This window comes from Gavia stellata, chromosome 2 (genome assembly GCF_030936135.1).
Source record: "Gavia stellata isolate bGavSte3 chromosome 2, bGavSte3.hap2, whole genome shotgun sequence".
Taxonomy (NCBI): Eukaryota; Metazoa; Chordata; class Aves; order Gaviiformes; family Gaviidae; genus Gavia; species Gavia stellata.
This window is the reverse complement of record NC_082595.1, coordinates 48061910-48073975: the sequence shown is the minus strand read 5'-3', so window position 1 is coordinate 48073975 and position 12066 is coordinate 48061910. Positions and strand designations below refer to the sequence as shown.

At 40.2% G+C, this 12066-nt stretch overlaps 1 protein-coding gene across 1 annotated transcript in view; it reads left to right on the top strand.

The window, feature by feature from the left end:
- ARFGEF3 (ARFGEF family member 3) overlaps positions 1–12066 on the top strand; it is a 92779-nt gene that overhangs the window by 4949 nt on the left and 75764 nt on the right. The gene's annotated exons all lie outside the window — the stretch shown is intronic.

Sequence of the window (12066 nt, the reverse complement as noted above, 5' to 3'; positions counted from 1 at the left end):
CTTTGCCATAGATGTCCTGTGAATTCTTGAGAAGGGAGAGTCACATAACCCATTGGTAACTGGTCCATTGTTGCCTGCCTAGTATGATGTTTGTCTCTGACGAACAGGTGTTGTGAAGATTAGATATATACTAAGTGCCAGAGGAGGCTGGATGGATAACTTACAAATAATGAATTAGATAAAAGGACTTGATGTGCTGGTGTTTTAATTGGTGAATTGATCACATGGAAAATAGCTTAAGAGAGCTTGATGTTGTCTGCCAGCAAACAATTGTTTGCTACTAAGTTAGGCTGCATTCACTTCAGTATTTTCAAGATGACAAATTCTGCCTTAAGGCCAACCACCTACACTGAGCAAGTCTCTCTTCTTGGCTAATTCCTGGCCAGTTTCTCCATTGTGATTTTAGAGTCTGAAATATGATCCATAAAAGGTAACTGAACAGACACAAGAAAATGAGCCTTGAAAGAGAATGTTTGATCAGAGCAGTTTAATACTCATGAGGATTATATACATACCAGAGAATAAAATAAGAGGCTAGACAGCGCTTGCCAATCACATAGTGCTTTGAAAAAACTTGGTCGTAGTAGAGTTTCTTGGAATGCTTTATGCAATTAAGTCACGCCTTATAGGCTATATAAAACTTAGTGGCTTTCTATCAGCACACACTTGGTGTTATAACAAGGAGGTTGGTTGGGACTTTTGATGGAGGCTGTGGCTTGGTGGGTAGTTTAACTGTTGTGTTTTGGCGTTTCTGTCCTTACGGGAACCTGGAATCCTATATACAGAATTTCTTACTACGTCCCTGCCATTCCTCATTAGGATTTTTTTTTAGTATTATTCTAGAGAGACTTTCTCTTAGTTCTCAGACATTTCCTGTAATTTCCAAGTCTTTCTACTATCCTGTCACTACTTTACTTTCTTCTGACCAGAACAATGGCAAAACATGTTTTTTGCCCTTTTGTCAGAGTACCAGAAGCATCACTGCAGACTTGAGTTTGAGCTGTTCTGTGGAGCTTGAGTGGCTGTTGTCTTTTTGCTCTCAGAGAAATGTGGCTGAGTGCAGAAGATGCATGGGCAAGACTCTTGATAGTACAAGTTGCTGTTCACACCAGCTTAAAGTTTCCCCTGTGGACTTTAAAGTAATGGCCATGAGACATGTTGACGAGTGAAGCGTTCTGGCGTAGTAACTGATGTAATTTACATTCCTTCTTCAAAGAAGAACCAGAAAGGCTTTCCAAATGCTTACTTATCTCTTCAGTATATCTGTACATTGCACCTGAAAGTTGCAGAAATCAATTGCAGGTACAGGCTCAAGCCTTCAAGGCACCGATTTTGGGTGCCTAATCAGAGAGATAAGGGTCTTGGCTTTCAGAGGTGCTAAGCGTTTCCAAGTCCTGTTTGTGTTGGTAGCAGTTCATTACTGCAAAAGCTTGCATCCCTCTGGTATTTCACATTGGCCTTTCAAAAATAACCAGTATTTCTGGGGATTAGAGCTGGAAAGTCAGAAGTCAGCGGTGAGCAGGGTCCTCTATAATAACCAGGTTATGTCCAGTTCTGTCTCCCCTGTTTGTGTCCCAGTGCTATTCATCTTGGTGCTCGTTTTTGAGGGCAGTTTGTGAATTTGGGAACCCAGTACCATGAAGAGCAGTCAGGAACAGAAGTAAGCTTTAAACTTAGCTAAACTCTGAAATATCTATCCTCCTTACCTCCCCCCGCCCCCCCCCCCCCCCCCCGCCGTGATCATGGGAATTTGGGGATGAAAATGGTAGTTCTGCCATTTATTTTTGCACCTCTAGCTTTGCATCTGACATACTTCTTGAGAAGTAGATGCAGCTTACAAACTCTTAAATAAAACAATGTGCGCACACAGTTTAGTTTGCATGTGCTTAACAAGTAATAAAAGCAGTAAGTGTGGTGTGATCGCCAAACATCCAATGCCATGGAGACTTCGAATCCACTTAGCTTTGCAGATAATTCATCCACTTAAATAATCTTCAGGCTTGGGATGCATTTTGATTTTGAAATACCTGTGATTTCATTCTTCTCCCATTTACTTGTTTTTGTTCATCATTCCTGTTAGTTTCTTTCTACTGGGAGAGAGTGGATAGGGAAGCTGATATATATAGATATATGTAGATAGATATCTACCTCTATAGATATATGTATATATCAGATCCCCTGACCAGAAGCAAGGATCAGGGAGGGAGGAATTACTGTCTCTGAGTTTTTTTGGGCAGTGTTTTTAGCATACCTCTCTCTATTTTACTCTTTCTTATTTTTAAAACACTTTGCTTCCTGCTTTTGCTGCCACAGCCACGTGGCATTAAGTGCTCCTGGGCTTTCCTCCTGAACCTGATGGCTGGATGTGTGATTCATGCCACTCAACCATTACACAGTCGCTATCTGGCATTCAGCAAGTGAATGATGAGTTCCCTGTCAGGCATCTGGCTAAGAAGAGATTCTAGTGGCAGTGTGGACTGCTGAGCTGCATCTCCTGTGTTGGCAGTTTACAGGCTGGATCCAGACTTTTGGGGGCATTTATGTAGCCCATTTGGTGTTTTGAATGGTGTATGCGCTCTGGCCTTGATTTAAAATGTTGCATTCCTAGTTCTAATGTTGGGGGGTGGGTGGGGGGAGGAGATTTGTGTTTAGAAAGGCAGCGTGGCACTGTCTGATACAGTATTTGGATCAATCTGCATGTTTAATCTGGGATATGTAACTGGCCCTATTTCTTGTCTGATGGGCAGGTATTTTTATCTCAGCAGAACTTTGCATCTGTTCTGGGACCCCAACAGACAGCAGTGTTGGAGAGGAAAGGCCTGTATAGGGTTGGTTTCCATCATGTGTGTCTGAACTCTTGCTGTTAAGACAATATTCCAAAAGTGTTGGAACACCTCTAGATCTAGGAGTCCCTAAAAACCTGTCAGCTGGGGTTATGGCTCTTGAAGGTATCAAAGAAGGTTTGGTATTGCCATGGGAAAAGGTGCATGGTTTCTGAAAGATTATTTCTGTTACTCTTATTTGTGGATTTGTGTGGTTTTGTGGTTTGTGGTGGGTTTTTTTGGTTTTTTTTTTAAAGAGCAGTGCTTGCTTTTTCTGAAAGTAACTTTCTGCCCTTCTTGACATATTTTGTAGTGGTGAACCTTAATATTCACCGCAGCTTTGGGTCTTTGTTCCTTTTATTTATTTTTCTGAAAGTCCATTCTAGATTTGTGACCCACAGCGTACTGGTTTTGGCTGGGCTAGAGTTGATTTTCTGCACAGGAGCTGGCAGGATGGGAGTGCGGAGCAGGTGTGTGGGACTGAGCTGCCCCAACATGTTAACCCCCAACACACAGTTACTGTGGGATGTACATAATTCATTCGGGACAGGAATAGCACCAATAGAAGATGAGAGCAGCCATAGTTTTGAGTGTTTGTCTAATTTCTAACAACAAATGCAACTGAAATATTGCCCTAAGGGTCTAAGGATGATAATGGCATAGCAGTGCGTGTGCTTGTTTTAAACATCTGATCACTTTTAGTGCTTGCAAAAGAGGAGAAAGTGAGAACATCATGAGGCTGTTGATAATTGCCCTAGAGAATGAAATATGGTTGGGCGGGGAAACCAGGGGATGGAAGAAGAGAAGTAGCACTGAAATGGAGAGGACTGTTTTCCTACTAAATAAGGCTTGACTCTGCCGTGGTCTTTATGTGAAGCTGCACAAGTCATGACTCTGTTTTGAAAATGAAGGGGTGAGTGGGAATAATAAAAGTCTTTTCTCACAGTTCTTTTGTTTACATTCCATGAAAAGTAACAAAGCAGCAGGAAATACACTACCTTTGGTTTCCCTGAATGTTTGTTTGCTTAAGAAATTGAATATTCTGAGGTGCAGTGAGTGTAAAATTACATAATGCATTGCAAATGTGGGGATATTTTTGACAACCATCCCTTAGTTCTGTCAAGATTTATTATTGCACTGCTGTGAAAGTTGAATGGAATTGCAGAGTGCAGCATTAACCTTCAAAATATAACTAGTAATGACTGGAAATATACCTCATCCTCCCATTTCTTCATCAAACTGTTTTGTAACTAACTCTAGGCCATCCAGCTGTAATGGAGAAAATAAGGTCATTTGCAAGATATCTATGCTATAGTACCTCTGTGTCTCTTTTCTGTCCCCTCAATCCTACCCTGTCCCAGCATTGTAAAACTTCTCCTGATGGAAGTTTAATTCTCATAAGATGCTTTATTTGTTGTTTTCAGTGTACTGAAATTTTGAAACAAAAATGCTTTCACTGGAAAAATCCTCAGCTTCACTTCCAGGCTTACCAAATATAGGGAAGAGAGGTTTCATGGAACAGCTTGATAAGCTTTCAAAATTGTAGGCTAAGCAAGTCCACCACGTGCTCTACTTCAGGCCAGGAGGTGTACACTAAGGATGGATACTGTGCTCCACACCTCATCTTCATGCTGTACTTCAAATTATAATCCATAAAATCACCTAAAGCATACAGATTGCTTTATAATGAAGACCTTGTGAGGTTTACATGTATCATCAAATTCCTTAAGAGCACAGTTAGTAAGTGGCTGTCATACCTTGTGCACAAAGGGCAAAAATCTACTAGGGTGGATGTTCTAGGGAGGGTGATGATAACTTATCACTTAAAGATTACACTACAGCTTTGGAGACTGGAAACATCCTGATTATTATTTTGGTCTTGTCCACTTTAATATTGTGTGGAATCTTTTGTTGTCTCTCTTCTCAAGCAAAGGTACATTGTGTGCTTATGTTTTTTGTTTTGCTCTGTTTTGGTTTCATTCAGACTCCTATCTAGGAACTTTTGTGTATGTGTTGAAATCAAGATGTTATTAGCAAGTAGAGCAAAGAAGCAAATGACCTTAGAAGCACTCTCCAGCTGAGTGACTGTGCTGAGCTATTTAATTACGATTATATGAATTCTGTGGTCTTGGCTGCATTAGGCTGGATGGAAGATTAAATTGTTCACATTTGCCTTTCCCATGAGTAGAGCTATACTTCTGCTGTTCTGGCAAATCAATTTCTCTTGGAAAGTATGTAAATAACAAAAATTAGAAATACCACTGTGTCATTTCTTCAATACCAAGCAGTATTACATTGCAATTTCATTCAACATTCCAGGTTGAAAAATTGTTAAAGTTCTAGCTAACAAACTGTATGAAGTTACATTTAGGCATTATTCCTCACTTCCTTTTTCCTATGTTATTAAATGTCCTCTGATAAGCAACTCATGCATCCCTCCAGAGGCAGGTTCATTTTAGCATTAGGTGAAGTGATTACTTTGTGTCTTGGTTTGAAAAGCAAAAGGAGTCAAGGGAAGAGGGTAATACATGAAGGGAAGAGGATGGAAAGAGGAAATACTGAGCTGGAGGGGAGACCCAGAGGGAAGTCCAAGAGAGAGCTGATGTCAGCAGATGAGGTGAGAGAGAATCGGATACGGAAAGAAGAGTTACACCTCAAGTCATATGAAAAGGAGCCTTTCCATTGTAACTGGATAAAAGTGAAGAGTTTTGTACTGTGTGGGGAGAAAAAGAATGAGATTTTTAAAAAAAGAAACTGCAGGTGGTGAGGAAGAAAAATGAAAATCATAGAATAGTTTGGGTTGGAAGGCACCTTTAAAGGTCATCTAGTCCAACCCCCCTGCAGTGAGCAGGCACATCTTCAACTGGATCAGGTTGCTCAGAGCAACGTCCAGCCTGACCTGGCTTTCAGCCGTAAATTATAAAGTTATTAGTAAAGGTGGAACCTCACCTGGTTATGTGACAGGCAAATCTCTTGACACGCGAAACATGCACACAAGTGTCTCTATGCTTGTGAGTTACTGGAGTAAAATCCCGACCCTGCTGAAGCATGTCAGAATTTATATCAACATAGTATGACAGCGTTCTCTCAACTGTCTTTTTTTTTTTTCAGGACCTGTAAACTGCAACATGGACTGCTTGTTTGTTCTTATGTAGTGCTATAACACCAAAGCTGTCTAACAGTGCATGACCATCTTGTAGTGGTACAGCATCATAAAGATAATTTATTATTTGTTTTTTTTCTTGAAAAGGAGGGTCCTAACTGTAAGGCTTCAGATTTTGTCTTTTATGCTATTGCTCTAAGAGGTCTTTAAGTACTATCAACAAACTTGTATTTGCAGAGAGATGAAAGTTACAGTGCTGGAGGGGTCTGTTGTAGTCATCTGGTCTGACTTCCTGCATTGTGGAGGCTTGAGAACTTGCCCTTTATTTGTACGCTGCAAGCTCCAAACTTCAGTCTGAGCTCGACTGTAATACTCTTTGTAAGTGGGATGATCATATTTCTGCTGCAGATAAAATTAATTATTTCTTGAGAATGTGAGCAAGGACTTAAAATCTCCTTTCTTCTTGAAGAGCTGTTGCTTGAAAAAGGATGTATTTATTTCCTGTTCCTCCTCTAGGTTTTAAGTACTTCCATTATGAACCATAAAGTTGTTGGTGGAATCTTTTATCAATGTTCTCTAAGCTAGCACAGGAAAGAAGAGTTATGAATATTTCTACTTTTACATGTACATGTGTTCATATATACACTGCTGGAGTTTGTTTTACACAAATTAAATCATCCCCTTTTGTGTAGGGACAGTGTTTGGTTCTGTTTGGTTTATTTAAGGGTAACAGCTGGGAGTACCTCCAGAATTTTGAGAATTCATCTTTACCATTTATTTTCTCATGGTGGGCCAACTTTTTGGCTTGAGTAAGTGAGGCTAATGGAGTTACATGCTGTGATTCTTTGTTCATTTTAAGCAGCCAAGACTGAGAAGCTCTTCTCAACTGCCAGTGTTACTCTGACTGAAAAATGTCAGACTCTGGCTATGACTGTTATCCTGCCTAACAAACAGCATATCAGAAAATGGCAATAGCCATGAATCAAATTCTTATCTGTTCTTTGACTGGGCTGTGAATTATGCTATGGAATGCAAATTACAAGCTGATAAGGCCACGAGGTTCTGAATTTTGCTTCTCCTGTGTAATTTTCAGGGGGAAGATAATACAGAGAGATGTCTTATTTTTAATCTCTCTCTATTTTTAATCCCGTTTCTGAAATTTAATATGGTTATCACCATTTGCATGAGGGGAAATAACTCTTACGGTACTTTTATAGTGCCCCCTTCCCTAAGTTAGTACAGTGGAGGTGAAGGTGGGCCATGAGACTGTGTTCCATGCACTAACAAGGAGGAGTTAAGACTGGGCCATTTTCCTATCTTCATTACAATTTTCATCATGAGAGTGAATTAATGAGCTGCCATTCTCTTCTCACTAAAGGCTTTTTCCACTACAATGAGGATAGAAAGTTTGTTATGATCTCTTACTTATGATCACGTACTTACAATAGTAATCTGTCTTGCTCTGACCTTTTTGGCAGTCTGTTTTCACTGGCCTGTCATAGCATCCCTTGTGACAAACCTGCAGGGAAAGAGGTAGGTTGATGAGCCATGGCAAACTCAGCCAACCAGAAAGGTCATTGTAACCCAGCATGCTGAATATAAAGTCTGTTTACATTCTCATGACTCATTCTGCAGTTTATGAAGCTGACAGTCGTGGAGTGGGGTAGCTCAGGTAGGTCAACCTGTGCTCCTGGAGATACTGGTCCTGGATTACGCACTTGGTTCTGTCTCTGACCTTTTTGCTTGACCCTGGGCAGGTCACTTGGGATTCAGTCCAGATGCCATGGAGGTCTAGTGACAAAACTCCAGGTAGCCTCAGTAGGAACAGGACTGAGTCTTTGTCCTTGGTGCTCTCTGCTTACCCTGTTTTGCATGTAACAAGGTCCACAATTACCAAATGCTGTTTTCTCTAATGGAGTGCCTGTTAGTGCAAATGACTACTGGTTTCTAGAGACCTTAGAATATATGTTTTTACTTTTTTTTTTTTTTTTTTAAATCTGGCCTTCTGGGCAAGGATAGGAGGGTGGTTGGCACTCTTTTATTTTGAAGGGAGGGGGCTGCCATCATGTTATACTCATTTAATGTTCAGTATTGATGTGTATATTGGATTTGAATAGAAACACCATGATTAGAAAAGCTGTTTCATGTCTCTGCAATTACTTTCTGTGCTGCAAAATCATTCTTCCAGAGTGTTGTTCTGCAGTGACTCTCGTCATATCCTTTGCACACGTGACCTTAGACAACAGCAGCAGGTAAAGAGTGATCCCTGTCTTCTCTTCCACTGTCAGGGAAAGAACACTACAGCCAAGATCTGTTATTAGCGCCTCTTTTTTTTTTTTCTTTTCTTCTTTTCCCTCTTCTTCTGTTTGTTTTTTTTTTTGGGGGGGGAGGTGGTGGTGGTGTTTGTTTTGTCTTTCAAACTGTCTTTTGAGAGCACTGCTGTGTGGACATATGCAAACGATGCAATTAGTGTGGATTTCAGCATAGTACACCACTTATATCTGAGCACATCCTTTTTCTTCACTATCATTCCTTCTTTACAGCATCTCAACTTCTTTATTCCTTACCTCTAGCTTCTGTTTTCATTGCTTTGTTTCATCTGTCAATGCCCAGATAACCTTATCCTGGACCTTTTGGTAGCTTCCTCTTTAAGTCAAAGGTGCTCCCTTCCTTTCATGTTCCCTCTGTGTTGTACTTGACTCATCTCATTCAGTGTTAAGTTGGTATTTGTGCCTAAAACTGCATGTGTGTATATTTCCATGCCTGCATGTATCAGTATGGAAACTTAGGAGTTCCAGTGTGAAACTAGTTTCTGTTCAGTAACGTAAATGGCAAACATTCTTAAATGTGTTTTGAAGTATATTGATGTGCACCAGCTTATGCTGGGAACTTCACATATGTAAAATATCTTACATGTGTAGCACTACAAAACCTGAATAAATTGTCACTTGACAGTATAGAACTGCAGACAGTGGAGTAAGCAATGAGATCCCATGGTGTGGGACCACTTAAAACAGGGTGGAATTATAAAAGTAAGGTATAAGAGGAAACCTCAATCCCTTTCTTCATTGCACTCTGAGACCAAATTCTGGTCTGCATTATCTCTTGTGCAGCCTTATTGAACCCAGTTCTTAAGTGGTAGACCTTAGTAGGGACTGAGTGTGTTAATTTACATCATCCTCTCCCATTCTGCCTGAGGATTATCTGCCGTGTCGTTCTGTGTTCTCATACTAGCAGAAGATGCATTTAAATGTCAGGTAGAACTGCAATGTGGAAGATGCTCAAGCTAATCAAACATTGTGAGGTATCTCTGCAGGTGTTTTATAGCTATAGCATGGAAATGCTAAAGATTTAATTGACTGAGTGTGTAACAAGAACAGGAAATGACACAATGGCAATTCATTTTCTCCGAGAATACAGTGGGAACACAGGCTGCAGCAACCTTAATTAGATTTTCAGTTAAACTTTTTTAACAAGGGTAGGAAGTTCAGCTAATTGAATCTGTTCAAATTTTCATCCTTCTGTTTGTCATTTTTTGCTCTTCATTTTGGGAGATACCTCAAGAAACAGCTTTTGTTGTTCTCTGCTCATTGCAGTATGTGATGACAGATGGTAGGCAACATGCTGATGTGCAGGGTAGCTACACATAAACCATAGGAGCTCCCACCTGTCTTCATTATAATGAAACTGAACTGGATCCACTCCAGTGACTTATGACTGCCTTCCCTTTCCCCTCTTCTCCCAGTCTTCATCCACTTTAATAACAGAATAAGTTTGTTGTGTATTAATAATGCCCCAAGCGTTTACATGTTGTTGCAGTGAACTGTAAAAAGTCTAAAAGAAATGTGGTGTTCTGCCCTGAAGAGGTGCAGGCCTAAATAATCAACAGTTTTTAGCATTCCTGCAGTTAATACTATATACTATTGTGATTTTTTTTTTTTTTTTTTTTCCCCTTCTTCATTTTTTCCTGTGTGTGTCTGGTTGATTGAGTACCAGTTAATGCACAGGTACCTTGTTTTGGCACCTGCTTATCTATGAATTTCAAGCGCGAGTTCTCCCCCAGAGGGTGATAGTGACAACTTCTTTTAAAAGAGAGAGTATGTTGAAGCTGCAGTGTAAAAGTTAGCACTTAAAGGTGCTTTGTGAGTTAGAGATGTATTGCTGTGGCACCTCTCTAAACTAGAAAGTCCTATCACAATTTACCTGCATGCTACATCTGTGCCTAGGTCCAGGCAAAGCTGGCAGTAGATACATAGATGGTAGCCAGCTCTGTACTGGCTAGAGGATTACTCTCTGAACCCTGGAGTAGATGTTTTGGCAGTTTCTGTAGATCCGGATGATTATGGCACTCTTATGAGGAAACATTTCCTAAATGTTCTGTAGTTCAAGCTGTTTTGGATGCTAAACTCTCAGGTTTTAAGAGTCCTTCTAGTTAAGTTGGTTCCAGAAACATTCAAGAAAGGAGCTTCTGAGAAAATTGGGCTTTGTGCCTGTCTGTTTCTCAGAATATCCTAAATGAAGCAAATGGTTAGCTTTTAGTTAGAAACCTATTTTAAGATACACATGTAGTATGCTTCAAGTTCTTTAGAAATCTGCGTAATTCATGTTTCTTTTAAAAAGCTTCTTGTGGTGTTATGCCAAATGGCCCTTTACAAATTCCCATAACCTGGAAAGAAGGTACAAATATGAAAAGACCTGCAGATTCTGAAGAGGTCTTTGCCAAGTACAGAAGTTTGCTAGGCTGCTTAACTGAGCCATGCTTGTGACTCTTGAGCCTTTATCATTAAAGGAAGGGGTTGCATTTCAAAGAGCAAATAGCAGATTTGTGCCCCTTGGGGTAGCTTGTGATTTGTGCTTATTTGGGAAAGGTGGAGAGAAGGGAATACGAACTGAACACACCCAAAATAGAGTTGACTTTTCAGAGTGGACATTCAGTCCCCTCTGCAGGCAGGATCTTCTGAAGGAGTTACAAGCTAGGTTCCCCAAAGCTGAGATGGCCAGTGTTTGGTAATCTCTAAGTTTTTTAAAAAGCAAGTTCAGGTTGTAGACTGTCAGTTTTTGAGGGAGGTTGGTAGATTATGGGCAGACTGTGGCAAAGCATGACTTTAGGTAGCTTTGACAATACGTCTGAAACACTGGTAACCACTATTACTCTAACCTAGGGCTTCTCCTTAGCTAGTTATGAAGGGATGATTTGTGAGAGGAGCAGAATATGCACGCTAGTCTACTGCATGTGTTTCATTTGTGTCAGAACTTGAACCTGTAGAGTTGTGGGTAAGTTAGACAATACTTCTATTTCTATATACTTTTGGACAAATAAACTATTTATTCTTGAGTCAACTGAAACTAAGGCAGCTCACAGGAGCAAAAGATGAAAAACTCTTCATTTTGGTATTTTCAGAAATTAAACATCTTTGACTCTGCTTTGAAAAGACAGGGGTTTTGGGTGTGTGTTTGAATGCATTGAGACTTGACAAAGAAGAATACTTCAGTTGGAACGAGTCAGGGCTTTTTGGTTTCCGTTTGGATAAGAAAAGACTCAACTAGTTGTTTTCTGTTCCTTCTTACCTTGCACACACTTGTCTCCATAGGGAGGAAATTAATGCAGTTCCAAAAGAGCTCCTTTGGGTGCAGTGCAGACAGTTGGAGAACTAAGACCTTAAGGGCTGGCACAGAGTGGTTTGCCATAAGCAAGTATGTCTATACAAATGCAAAAAAAGACTGTGTGTACAGATAAGTGCCTCTTATGATATGTGACCTAAGGAAGTGTTGCAAACCTTCAGGGAGACTGCAGTTAGACATGGGCTGAGTATCTCTGATCAGGAATGAGTTTCCTGCCAACTAGCAGGATTTGCTTAAAGGGCTTGTAGTTACTACGTGTTCCTCAGATGCTGCAGCTCTTCTCTGATAAGGAGCAAGGAGTGAAGAGAGAAGTCACAGCTCCAGGAACTGTTTGGTTTGGTCACCAAAGGAAAAAAAAAAATTGGTATCTGAGCACTGAGTCAAAAGCATCTAAAATACTACCCTGATTAGTGATGTATTTTAATATTTAAAAAAATTGTGTTATCCTGTGATCAAAGTACAGCTAATCATAGTTCTAGCACATGCTAATTCAGGTGTAAACCAAACTTGTTAGTGTAC